Here is a 12,867-nt window from a genome sequence, read left to right on the forward strand (position 1 = left end):
AGAACACTTTCTATTCTGATTTGTAGTCTTATACAATGCAGGTATACACAGTAAGATAGAAGTAATTGATAAATGAAAATACCCTTTCTTGAGGTTTTATTGTGTACAAGACACTGTGTCCAATACCTTAGAAGTATTCTTTTTTTTTTTTTTTGGTCAAAATTTCATAGATGAGAAAACTGAGTCTTAATGAGGTGGATAATTTATCTAAGAGCATTAGGTGTTAGGACCTAGATTTCAGGACCTGAATTGAAAGCTAGGTTTGTCAAACTTCAGAGCTAATGTTCTTAATCTAGATAGTTTCAGTGTAAATCTCTAGAAAAGAAATAAAAAGTGGAAATTAATCAACATATTATGGACAAATTGGAAGTTTATTCTTACTTAGGGAAAGGCAGTATTCTTCACTCTCCTCAAACTCCTCTTTTCAGTTGTATTATTGGGTAATAAAAAGGCCAAGAAGGTTAGTCTCTCTACATACCTCTGTAGGGCTTCCCTGGTGGCTCAGTGGTAAAGAATCTGCCTGCCAATGCTAAATGGGTTCAATCCCTGGACCAAGAAGGTCCCACATGCCATGGAGCAATTAAACCTGTGTGCCACAACTATTAAGCCTGTGCAATAGAGCCTGGGAACAGCAGCTACTGAGCCTGTGTGTTGAAACAACTGAAGCCCATGTGCCGTAGAGCCTGTGCTCCACAACAAGAGAAGCCACAGCAACGAGAAGCCTGCTCACCGCAACTAGAGAAAAGCCCATGCAGCAGCCAAGACCAGCACAGCCAATAAATAAAGAAATAGGCCTGTACATGCACAGTGATTCTTACTTGAAACACATACACACATCCATACACATATGTGCCTATGCAGATGAAAGAAAGGGATGGAGATTAGCCAGATTAGTCAGGGTCCTCCAGAGAATCAGAATCAATAGGACTTCATCTCTCTCTATTAATATCTATCTGTCTGTCTATTTGGAACCGCCTCATGCATTTGTGGAAGCTGACAATCCCCAGGATCTACAGTCCTCAAGTTAGAGAACCAGAAGAGACAGTCCAAAGTCCAGTAAGTTTGAGATCAAGGAAAAACCCATGTTTCAGTTTGAGTTTGAAAGGAGGGGGAAAAACCTATGGCACAGGTAGAAGGCAGTCAGGCAGGAGATATTCCCTCTTGTTTAGCCGGAATCAGCCTTTTGTTCTATTCAGGCCTTCAGTTGATGGGATGAGGCCCACCCACATTAGTGAGAGCAATCTGCTGTATTCAGTTATTTACTCAGGAGTCAGTTTACTCATTTAAAAACACCTACACAGAAACATCCAGAATAACGTTTGACCAAATTGCTGAACCACCTTTATTGTGGTGACCCATAAATTTAATCCTTGAAGATGGATGGATAGATAGATACAGATAGGATGGTAGGAAGGAAGCAGGAGACAGAAGGATAGAGGGAGGAAGACATATAAACCCAAAGCTGGTTTAAACATTCAGAGAAAATAAAGATGTAGGAAATAAACTGTGGTGAGATTAACAGTGCTAATTTCTTAGAAATATTATCAAAAGTCAGTATAATAAAAACATTCCAATCTAGCTTCATTTTTAAGTCTCTAATTTTCACTCTTTAATATTTTTATTGTATTTAATGGAGGATTATCTGGCATTACAGATATTTTTCTTTAATCACAGAATTTTTGTGTTGTTAAGTAGACATCGTTAGGGCCAATTCTATTGGAAAGATGAAAGGTCTCGTGCACTGAAATTTCATTCCCTTTGACATTAGATCCATTGATTTTTCTTAAAAGATGTTTATACACATCAATTTTACAGCTTTCTAGAGGAAAGTGTATAATTAAGTATTGACAGTCTGAAAAGCATGTATTAAAATAGAAGGTTTATAATTTTTTAAATGGTCAAAAATGAAACAATTTAAAATATTTCTTACTATTTATGATGATATTCATTTACTCCTATGTTCTGCTTCAAAGCAGATAATGATTAATTCATGGGAAAAATCCATAGAGGATTTCCTGCAATTATAATTAAACATTTTTTGTCTTTATCAGATTCTTAGAAAAAAAAATAGATGATTGATTTTGAACCCAGGGAATTGCCTTATGTGTCAAACATCAAGACACATTTCTTTATTGAGAAAGACAATATCCAATATATATTGGAATACAAGATCATGGATATCCTATTATACTTTTATGAGAAAATTTTTCCTCCTTCTTGGTCATTCTCTGTGAATTTTACTCTTACATTTTCTTATATATGCAAAACTTAATTATTTGATATAAGAATGAGAGGAGCCAATTTACCTGCCAGTGAAAAAGCTTTTATTACTTCCATTTTTGTCTTGCTCCTCCACGTAACAGAACAGAGAATTTGATGTAAGCATTTATCATTTAATTCCACAGAATCAAAAATTAATTAATATTTCCTCTGTTCCCCTTTTCTCCATATATTTCCCCAGGAGCTTCAACTGTGGAATGGACTCTTCTGATATCAACCCCAAGAGAAGTAGGAAGAAATTGTGCATTACTAATATGACTTATTTCTTGATAATATAATTAATCTTATTAATATTAATAAAATATATATAAATACTATGCACTTAAGTGGAGCATGGAAATGGAGGCAAATTATCTGGATCTGAATTCTATTTCCATCAGTTGCTAGCTGTGTGACCATTCTGTGTCTCCATTTGGTCATAATTAAAATATGAATTAAAAATAATACTTGTATTAATTATGATAGTAATGAAAGGCTTAAATGAGTGAGTAGAAGTAGATGCTTAGTAGAGTGCTTGACCCATGGAAAGTACTCTTTCAGTGTCTGATAGTATATTATCATTTATGAGCTTGAACAATGCATTTACTGTTATATAATGTTTGTGTATATGACAAGTAGGTTTCTATGAAGGACAGGTTTTGTTAAAGTATTCCTGCTTTTAGAATTCGGAAAGATATTTTCATGCTTTATAACACTTACAAGATAAAGAAGGAACCACTACCCCTAAGCAGTTAAAATTATTGGATCACAGTTATTTGATTTAACCCATTATTTAACTCTGATTACATCAGTTCAGTTCAGTTCAGTCGCTCAGTCGTGTCTGACTCTTTGCGACCCCATGAATCACAGCATGCCAGGCCTCCCTGATCATCACCAACTCCCGGAGTTCACTCAGATGCCATCCAGCCATCTCATCCTCTGTCGTCCTCTTCTCCTCTTGCCCCCAATCCCTCCCAGCATCAGAGTCTTTTCCAATGAGTCAACTCTTCGCAAGAGGTGGCCAAAGTACTGGAGTTTCAGCTTTAGCATCAGTCCTTCCAAAGAAATCCCAGGGCTGATCCCTCTCAGAATGAACTGGTTGGATCTCCTTGCAGTCCAAGGGACTCTCAAGAGTCTTCTCCAACACCACAGTTCAAAAGCATCAATTCTTCGGCACTCAGCTTTCTTCACAGTCCAACTTTCACATCCATACATGACCACTGGAAAAACCATAGCCTTGACTAGACAGAACTTTGTTGGCAAAGTAATGTCTCTGCTTTTGAATATGCTATCTAGGTTGGTCATAACTTTCCTTCCGAGGAGTAAGCGTCTTTTAATTTCATGGCTGCAGTCACTATCTGCAGTGATTTTGGAGCCCAGAAAAATAAAGTCTGACACTGTTTCCACTGTTTCCCCATCTATTTCCCATGAAGTGATGGGACCAGATGCCATGATCTTCGTTTTCTGAATGTTGAGCTTTAAGCCAACTTTTCCACTCTCCACTTTCACTTTCATCAAGAGGCTTTTTAGTTCCTCTTCACTTTCTGTCATAAGGGTGAAATCTGCATATCTGCATATCTGAGGTTATTGATATTTCTCCCAGAAATCTTGATTCCAGCTTGTGTTTCTTCCAGTCCAGCGTTTCTCATGATGTACTCTGCATATAAGTTAAATAAACGGGGTGACAATATACAGCCTTGACGTACTCCTTTTCCTATTTGGAAGCAGTCTGTTGTTCCATGTCCAGTTCTAACTGTTGCTTCCTGACCTGCATACAGATTTCTCAAGAGGCAGGTCAGGTGGTCTGGTATTCCCATCTCTTTTAGAATTTTCCACAGTTTATTGTGATCCACACAGTCAAAGGCTTTGGCATAGTCAATAAAGCAGAAATAGATGTTTTTCTGGAACTCTCTTGCTTTTTTGATGATCCAGTGGATGTTGGCAATTTGATTTCTGGTTCCTCTGCCTTTTCTAAAACCAGCTTGAATATCTGGAAGTTCACGGTTCACATATTACTGAAGCCTGGCTTGGAGAATTTTGAGCATTACTTTACTAGCATGTGAGATGAGTGCAATTGTGCGGTAGTTTGAGCATTCTTTGGCATTCTTTTTCTTTGGGATTGGAATGAAAACTGACCTTTTGCAGATCTGTGGCCACTTCTGAGTTTTCCAAATTTGCTGGCATATTGAGTGCAGCACTTTCACAGCATCATCTTTCAGGCTTTGGAATAGCTCAACTGGAATTCCATCATCTCCACTAGCTTTGTTCGTAGTGATGCTTTCTAAGGCCCACTTGACTTCACATTCCAGGATGTCTGGCTCTAGGTCGGTGATCACACCATCATGGTTATCTGGGTCATGAAGATCTTTTTTGTACAGTTCTTCTGTGTATTCTTGCCACCTCTTCTTAAATTCTTCTGCTTCTGTTAGGTCCATACCATTTCTGTCCTTTCTCAAGCCCATCTTTGCATGAAATGTTCCCTTGGTGTCTCTAATTTTCTTGAAGAGATCTCTAGTCTTTTACATAGATAAAAGTAAGACATATAATTTTATATATATATAAAGAGATATAATTTTATTGATATTTTGGGACACAGAAACAATGAAACTTAGCTAAGTTTCATTTGGTATAGAGGGCATCTTTGTACCTTTTTTTCTATTGTGTTTTATATTAAAATATGTATATAACAAACAGAAAATTAAAAGACTTTTGGTGGATAATTAATAGAAAAATTAGTAAATTTTTAGTTTGACTATTCAGCAAATTTTTATGACTCCTAAAATGCTAAGACATTTTGCAAAAGCCATAATATTTTCACAGATAATTATTGGTGGGTGTGTGAAAACTATGCCTTTTCGTATCTTATTATATGTATTTAGTTTAGATATTAAATTATGGGTTAATACCCTTAATCCTTCACTGTCTGAGCCACCAGTGCCATTCAAATGGGGCTTTTCTCTTTTGCATAAATTTGATCAACTGCTGAGGAATCTTAAAACGTTTAGATTAAATGAACTGAACTAGTTTTTTCTCGTTAATCATGGAAACTCTAAAAACAAGTTTATAATATCCTGAAAAGTAAAAGTTTCTATTCTTTTTTAAAATTGCTGATTGTTTGGGCTAAATTTTGAACTCATCTTTGGTCCATAGGCATTTGATTATAACTTGCTTATACCCAGTGAATGACATGTAAACTAATTTAACTAAAATAATATGTTGATTTTGATGTCTGAAAGTAACTAAACTTACATCTCTCTTATAATTTTAAAATATAAAGAACCATTAAGAATAATCTACCGTGAACAAAGTAATCTGTTATTAATAAGTTTGTGCCGAAAAATGCTGAAAATCTACCACTAAACATTGAAAGTACCATTGAATTTCAGATCACAAATAATAGAAATTATATCTGAAGTTATGCTTGGACCATTGTAAGTAAGATATATAACCCATAATCTGACCTGGGAAAATTCACATTTATCTGGTTATCAAATGGAGTTTCTTATCAATAAAGTAAATGGAAACAATATTTGACATCTCAAAACGAAACATGAAACTCAAAGGCAATATATCAAAATTTTCTTCTATTTTTACTAGGAAATACAGCACTGCTGTGAAAAAAGAAGTGAAAGTGGTAGTCGCTCGGTCATGTCCAGTTCTTTGTGACCCCATGGCTCCTCTGTCCATGGAATTATCCAGGCAAAAATACTGGTGTGGGTAGCCATTTCTTTCTCTAGGGGATCTTCCCAACCTAGGGATTGAACCATGACTTCTGTACTCATGGCTAGAGTGATGAGGGGAGAATAGTTCTCAGACTGAGAGCCTCATAAAAGGAGGTATTTGGGAATAAGGGCTCCCACTAGTTGCTTTATATATTAAAGGCATGCTCCCAGGCAAGCCATTTAAAGTAGGCAAGGTACCAGATAGAGTACCAGAGTAGAGAAAATATAAAAATATATAGTAAATGCAGATGTTAAAAAGTTTTCTCCTGTATCTCTGTTTGTTATTTTCTATTAATTTACATCTTTAGCTCTCTGTTTTCTGTCTCTGTCACAACACTATCATCTCCTTGCAGTCTGGGATCACATCTATTCGTTGTATCTATACCCTCACACAATGTCTGTTGTAATATCTAACTAATACTTGTTGAATATATGAATAAATTGGGAAACAAATAGTGCTTTTTTAAATGTTCTAGTGTATCTTTTATTATTTAACCTTTTAATTAATTTTATTTTTTCTAATAAAAATTGTGGATTTTTTTTCCTTCAATTTTCTGGCAGGGGGCTGGGGGAGCCAAATTAAAAAATCTAACAAACTTTTTAGCTAGAAGGGATTTTTAACTTCTGTTCTGTCTTTTGGAATTCACATTGGACAAATTTGCAGAGCCAACCCTGCTCATAAAATTTACATTTGATAGTAGAGCTGGGAGGTGGGGAGGAAGAAAATATTAAACCTATTAAACTCACCTCCCAAACACAAAGTTTAAAGTTTTAAGTGGAGGTGCAAGGCAGCTTTTATTGGAAAATAAATGCTTGATTATATTTCTTTCAAACCCAGAATTTTTTTTTAAGGGAAAAAAAGAAAGGAAACATAAGAAGTAATTATAAAAAACATCAATATTTCAAAATATCATTGCTTATAATATACTACAGAAGTCTAGAGATTTTTATTTGGCCACCTCATGGGAAGAGTTAACTCATTGGAAAAGACTCTGATGCTTGGAGGGATTGGGGACAGGAGGAGAAGGGGATGACAGAGGATGAGATGGCTGGATGGCATTACTGACTCTATGGATGTTAGTCTGAGTGAACTCTGGGAGTTGGTGATGGACAGGGAGGCCTGGCATGCTGCGATTCATGGGGTCACAAAGAGTCGGACACAACTGAGTGACTGAACTGAACTGAACTGAAAACATCTATTTGATACTGTCAATTAAGAGTAATAATATATTATTCATGTGAAGCCCTGGCAAAAACAAAAATCTCTGAAGGGCTAAAGATGTCTAATATTGTATAATTCAAGTAGCAACTGGTAAGCTATGGAATCTTGATGGCAAATAAGTTTTCCTTAACTTACAAAATTATAAGTAATTTTCATATGTTAAGAAGAAAACAACTCCTTTGCATATGGAAAATGTGACTGATATGCCTGAATGAAGAAATAGTTTCGGTGTCACATGAGCCTTCTTGCCCATAATTTTACAGATAGTACTTTTTATTAGATCTTAATTCAGTTCTACTTGTAAGAGGAAAAACAAAAAATTACTTCAGTGTTTCAGCACTTAACGTTATGACCTTCATCCTTCACTACAAACATATTTATCCTACCTTGCAAAGCTATTAAGCCCTGTGGACAGGGAATGGATGTTAAAAGGAACAATTCATTCTTCTTTAGAACAGAAAAGAACTGAGATTCTTCCTAGAAATACGGCTTGTATACGCTACTATCTGTCTCATCATACCCCATGTGTGATGATGCTAAGAAGGGATGTTAGTTGGGATAACTTACAGATATCAGAAGCATATATCTACTTCCTTTCTGTATGTTAGTAATGACACTGCACTTTAAGATTCTCAGAATGTTTACAGTTTCTCAAGTCAACACACATGGGCCCTTTGTGACCCCTTTTGAAGTAAATTTCAATGTATTCTACTTTACTATTCAACTCTTTACTATATTGTATTGAATATGTTGTCCAGATGAAATATCTTTTTGGAGGAATAGAAAAGGCAGTGCAGCAAGCCAAGGTTAGGTCATGACTTGATGACTGAATGGCTCAAGTATTTCTAATTTATAACATTGCAGTAAGTTTTTCAACATGGAACCCTAGAGTCAAAGAAATAAGGAAGTACATGGCACTAAGACTTAACTCTGGATACCTACAGGTTTAACGGAATTAAATTAAAACAAGCATAATGCTTGCTTAGCTACCACCTTCTCATAGTAGAGGTTGATGGAAATGTGTAGCCTTTGCAGGTTAGGGAAATCCTTATCCTCTTCCTGAACATCTTCTTTTAATTTATGTTTAAGCACCAAGATGAACACACAAGGTGACCAATTTCTTTGGTTATGTCTAAAAATATGCTTACTACAAAAATCCTTGGAATGTCCCTGTACTTGAATACATCACCTTCCTGACTACTTAATGTTGATTTCCAGACCTCTTATTCCCATTTCTTTATCACCAGCCATACTGCCACTGCCTTAGTTCATTCACTGCAGCATTCCACATGTGGATTACACTAATATTTCCTCTTTCCACCCAGACTCATATTATCAAAATACTTTAATAATTTATTCTTTCAAAATTGCATTATTGTTATTTATTTCAATTCACGTCAGTCGCACAGTTGTGTCTGCATGTTTGTGACCCCATGGACAGCAGCATGCCAGACTTCCTTGTTCGTTACCAACTACCGGAGCTTATTCCTACTCATGTTCATTAAGTCAGTGATGCAATCCATCCATCTCATCCTGTCATCCCCTTCTCCTCCTGCCTTCAACCTTTCCTGGCATCAGGGTCTTTTCCAGTGAGTCAGTTCTTCACATCAGGTGGCCAAAGTATTGGAGTTTCAGCTTCAGCACCAGTCCTTCCAATGAATACTCAGGACTGATTTCCTTTAAGATTGACTGGTTTGATCTCCTTGCAGTCCAAGGGACTCTCAAGAGTATTCTCCAACACCACAGTTCAAAAGCATCAAGATTCAGCACTCAGCTTTCTTTATGGTCCAGCTCTCACATCCATAAATGACTACTGGAAAAACCATAGCTTTGACTAGACAGACCTTTGTCAGCAAAGTAATGTCTCTGCTTTTTAATATGCTGTCTAGGGTAGAATGCTCAAACTACCGCACAATTGCACTCATCTCACATGCTAGTAAAGTAATGCTCAAAATTATCCCAGCCAGGCTTCAGCAAGATGTGAACCGTGAACTTCCTGATGTTCAAGCTGGTTTTAGAAAAGGCAGAGGAACCAGAGATCAAATTGCCAACATCCACTTGATCATGGAAAAAGCAAGAGAGTTCCAGAAAAACATCTATTTCTGCTTTATTGACTATGCCAAAGTCTTTGACTGTGTTGATCACAATAAACTGTGGAAAATTCTAAAAGAGATGGAAATACCAGACCACCTGACCTGCCTCTTGAGAAATCTGTATGCAGGTCAGGAAGCAACAGTTAGAACTGGACATGGAACAACACACTGCTTCCAAATAGGAAAAGGAGTTCGTCAAGGCTGTATATTGTCACCCTGTTTATTTAACTTATATTCAGAGTACATCATGAGAAATGCTGGACTGGAAAAAGCATAAGCTGGAATCAAGATTTCTGGGAGAAATATCAATAACCTCAGATATGCAGATGACACCACCCTTATGGCAGAAAGTGAAGAGGAACTAAAAAGCCTCTTGATGAAAGTGAAAGTGGAGAGTGGAAAAGTTGGCTTAAAGCTCAACATTCAGAAAACGAAGATCATGGCATCTGGTCCCATCACTTCATGGGAAATAGATGGGGAAACAGTGGAAACAGTGTCAGACTTTATTTTTCTGGACTCCATAATCACTGCAGATGGTGACTGCAGCCATGAAATTAAAAAACTCTTACTCCTTGGAAGGAAAGTTATGACCAACCTAGATAGCATATTCAAAAGCAGAGACATTACTTTGCCAACAAAGGTCCATCTAGTCAAGGCTATGGTTTTTCCAGTGGTCATGTATGGATGTGAAAGTTGGACTGTGAAGAAAGCTGAGTGCTGAAGAATTGATGCTTTTGAACTGTAGTGTTGGAGACGACTCTTGAGAGTCCCTTGGACTGCAAGGAGATCCAACCAGTCCATTCTGAAGGAGATCAGCCCTGGGATTTCTTTGAAAGGACTGATGCTAAAGCTGAAACGCCAGTACTTTGGCCACCTCTTGTGAAGAGTTGACTCATTGGAAAAGACTCTGATGCTGGGAGCGACTGGGGGCAGGAGGAGAAGGGGATGACAGAGGATGAGATGGCTGGATGGCATCACGGATTCGATGGACGTGAGTCTGAGTAAACTCCGGGAGTTGGTGATGGACAGGGAGGCCTGGAGTGCTGCGATTCATGGGGTCGCAAAGAGTTGGACACGACTGAGTGACTGAACTGAACTGAGTGTTGTCATAGGTTTTCTTCCAAGGAGCAAGTATCTTTTAATTTTATGGCTGCTGCTGCTGCTGCTAAGTCGCTTCAGTCATGTCCGACTCTGAGCAACCCCATGGACTGCAGCCTTCCAGGCTCCTCCGTCCATGGGATTTTCCAGGCAAGAGTACTGGATTGGGGTGCCATTGCCTTCTCCGAATTTTATGGCAGCAGTCACCATCTGCAGTGATTTTGGAACATAGGAAAATAAAGTCTGTCACTGTTTCCACTGTTTACCCATCTATTTGCCATTAAATGATGGGACTGGATTCCTTGATCTTAGTTTTTTTTAATGTTGAGTTTTAAGCCAGATTTTTCATTCTCCTCTTTCACTTTCATCAAGAGGCTCTTTACTTTCTCCTCTTTACTTTCATCAAGAGTTCTTCTTTACTTTCTGCCATAAGGGTGGTGTCATCTGCATATCTGAGGTTATTGATATTTCTTCCAGCAATCTTGATTCCAGCTTGTGCTTCATCAGCCCGGCATTTCACATGATATACCCTGCATATAAGTTAAACATGCAGGGTGACACTATACAGCCTTGACGTACTCCTTTCCTGATTTGGAACCAGTCTGTTGTTCCATGTCCTGTTCTAACTGTTGCTTTTTGACCTGTATACAGATATCTCATGAGACAGGTCAGATGGTCTGGTGTTCCCAGCTCTTTAAGAATTTTCCACAGTTTGTTGTGATCCACACAAAGGCTTTGGCATAGTCAATAAAGCAGAAGTAGATGTTTTGGAATTCTCTTGGTTTTTTTATGATCCAACAGATGTTGGCAATTTGATCTGTTGTTTCTCTGCCTTTTCTAAATCTAGCTTGAACATCTGGAGGTTCTCAGTTCATGTACTATTGAAGCCTGGCTTGGAGAATTTTGAGCATTACTTTGCTAGCATGTGAGATGAGTGCAATTGTGCTGTAGTTTGAACATTCTTTGGCATTGCCTCTCTTTAGGAGTGGAAAGAAAACTGACCTTTTCCAGTCATATGGCCAATTCTGAGTTTTCTAAATTTGCTGCCATATTGAGTGTAGCACTTTTGCAGCATCATCTATGAGGATTTGAAATAGCTCAACTGGAATTACATCACCTCCACTAGTTTTTTGTTGTAGTAATGGTTCCTAAGGCCCACTTGATTTTGCTTTCCAGGATGTTTGACTCTATGTGTATGATCACTCCATTGTGGTTATCTGGGTCATTAAGATCTTTATTTTTGTATAGTTCTTCTGTGTATTCTTGCCATCTCTTCTTAATTGTTGGTTTATGTTGTTCTTAAAATATGTTATTCCCTCTTTATTTCTATGTTTCTGTTTCTATTTCTATGTTTTTCAAACTGGGTTGCCATACACTCAAATTGGACCAAGAGACACTTGAACCCAAAGGATTCACAACTATTATGCGGCAAGCGTTTTGTTATTGTTGATTGCTATTTAGAATTTGTGGAGAAATATATTGTTATAATATTTAAATTATACAAATATATATATAATGCAATGTAATGTTTGTAAAAGTGATTACAAATTCAAGATTTATGTTGTGCTTACCATATGGATGATAGGTTTTACATAGTCCTATTATTTATTCAAAAAATTTCTTTATGTTAGCTATTACTTTTTTACTCAGATTTCCCAGGTGGCTCAGTGGTAAAGAATTCCCCTGCTGATGCAGGGGCTGTGGGAGACATGGGTTTGATCCCTGGATGGGGATGATCCCCTGGAGGAGGAAATGCAACCCACTCCAGTATTTTTGCTGGGATAATTCCATGGACAGTGGAGCCTGGTAGGTTACAGTCCATGGAGTCAGAAATAGTTGGACATGATTTAGTGACTGAGCACACACTATTTTGTTCATGTTATAAACAAGATAGGGAGAGCAGCCTTGGTGGATGAGAGGGGGATATGAGCAGCTAAGGAAGGGGTAGGGAGCAAGGAAGTGAGGAAGAGGAAGGAGCTAGAGGGGGAAAACTGGGAGAGGGAAAATTGGAGAGGAACTATTGAGGAAGGGAGGTCTTTTGTTTGCTTGTGTACTGTCAGTTAATGAATGTTCCAAGCATTCCCTTCACTGGGCTATAGGTGAATTTCATGATGAAGAAATAAAACTCTGCAGAGATATACTTTCAGCAAACTTTGGACTCAGAAGCCTAGCTCTTAACAAGTGGCACACTGCTTCATGAAAATGTTATTCATGAGAGTTTGGAGAGCTTACCTCCCATTGTCTTTCCCTCCCTCTGCTACTGCTGCTGCTGCTGCTAAGTCGCTTCAGTTGTGTCCGATTCTGTGCGACCCCATAGATGGCAGCCCACCAGGCTCCCCTGTCCCTGGGATTCTCCAGGCAAGAACACGGGAGTGGGTTGCCATTTCCTTTTCCAATGCATGAAAGGGAAAAGTGAAAGTGAAGTCGCTCAGTCGTGTCCGACTCTTAGTGACCCCATGGACTGCAGCCTACC

General features: G+C 37.9%; 1 long non-coding RNA gene across 1 annotated transcript in view; it reads left to right on the forward strand.

Moving 5' to 3' along the window:
- LOC129633660 (uncharacterized) overlaps positions 1–12,867 on the forward strand; it is a 162,726-nt gene that overhangs the window by 145,960 nt on the left and 3,899 nt on the right. The gene's annotated exons all lie outside the window — the stretch shown is intronic.

This window comes from Bubalus kerabau, chromosome 19 (genome assembly GCF_029407905.1).
Source record: "Bubalus kerabau isolate K-KA32 ecotype Philippines breed swamp buffalo chromosome 19, PCC_UOA_SB_1v2, whole genome shotgun sequence".
Lineage (NCBI taxonomy): Eukaryota > Metazoa > Chordata > Mammalia > Artiodactyla > Bovidae > Bubalus > Bubalus kerabau.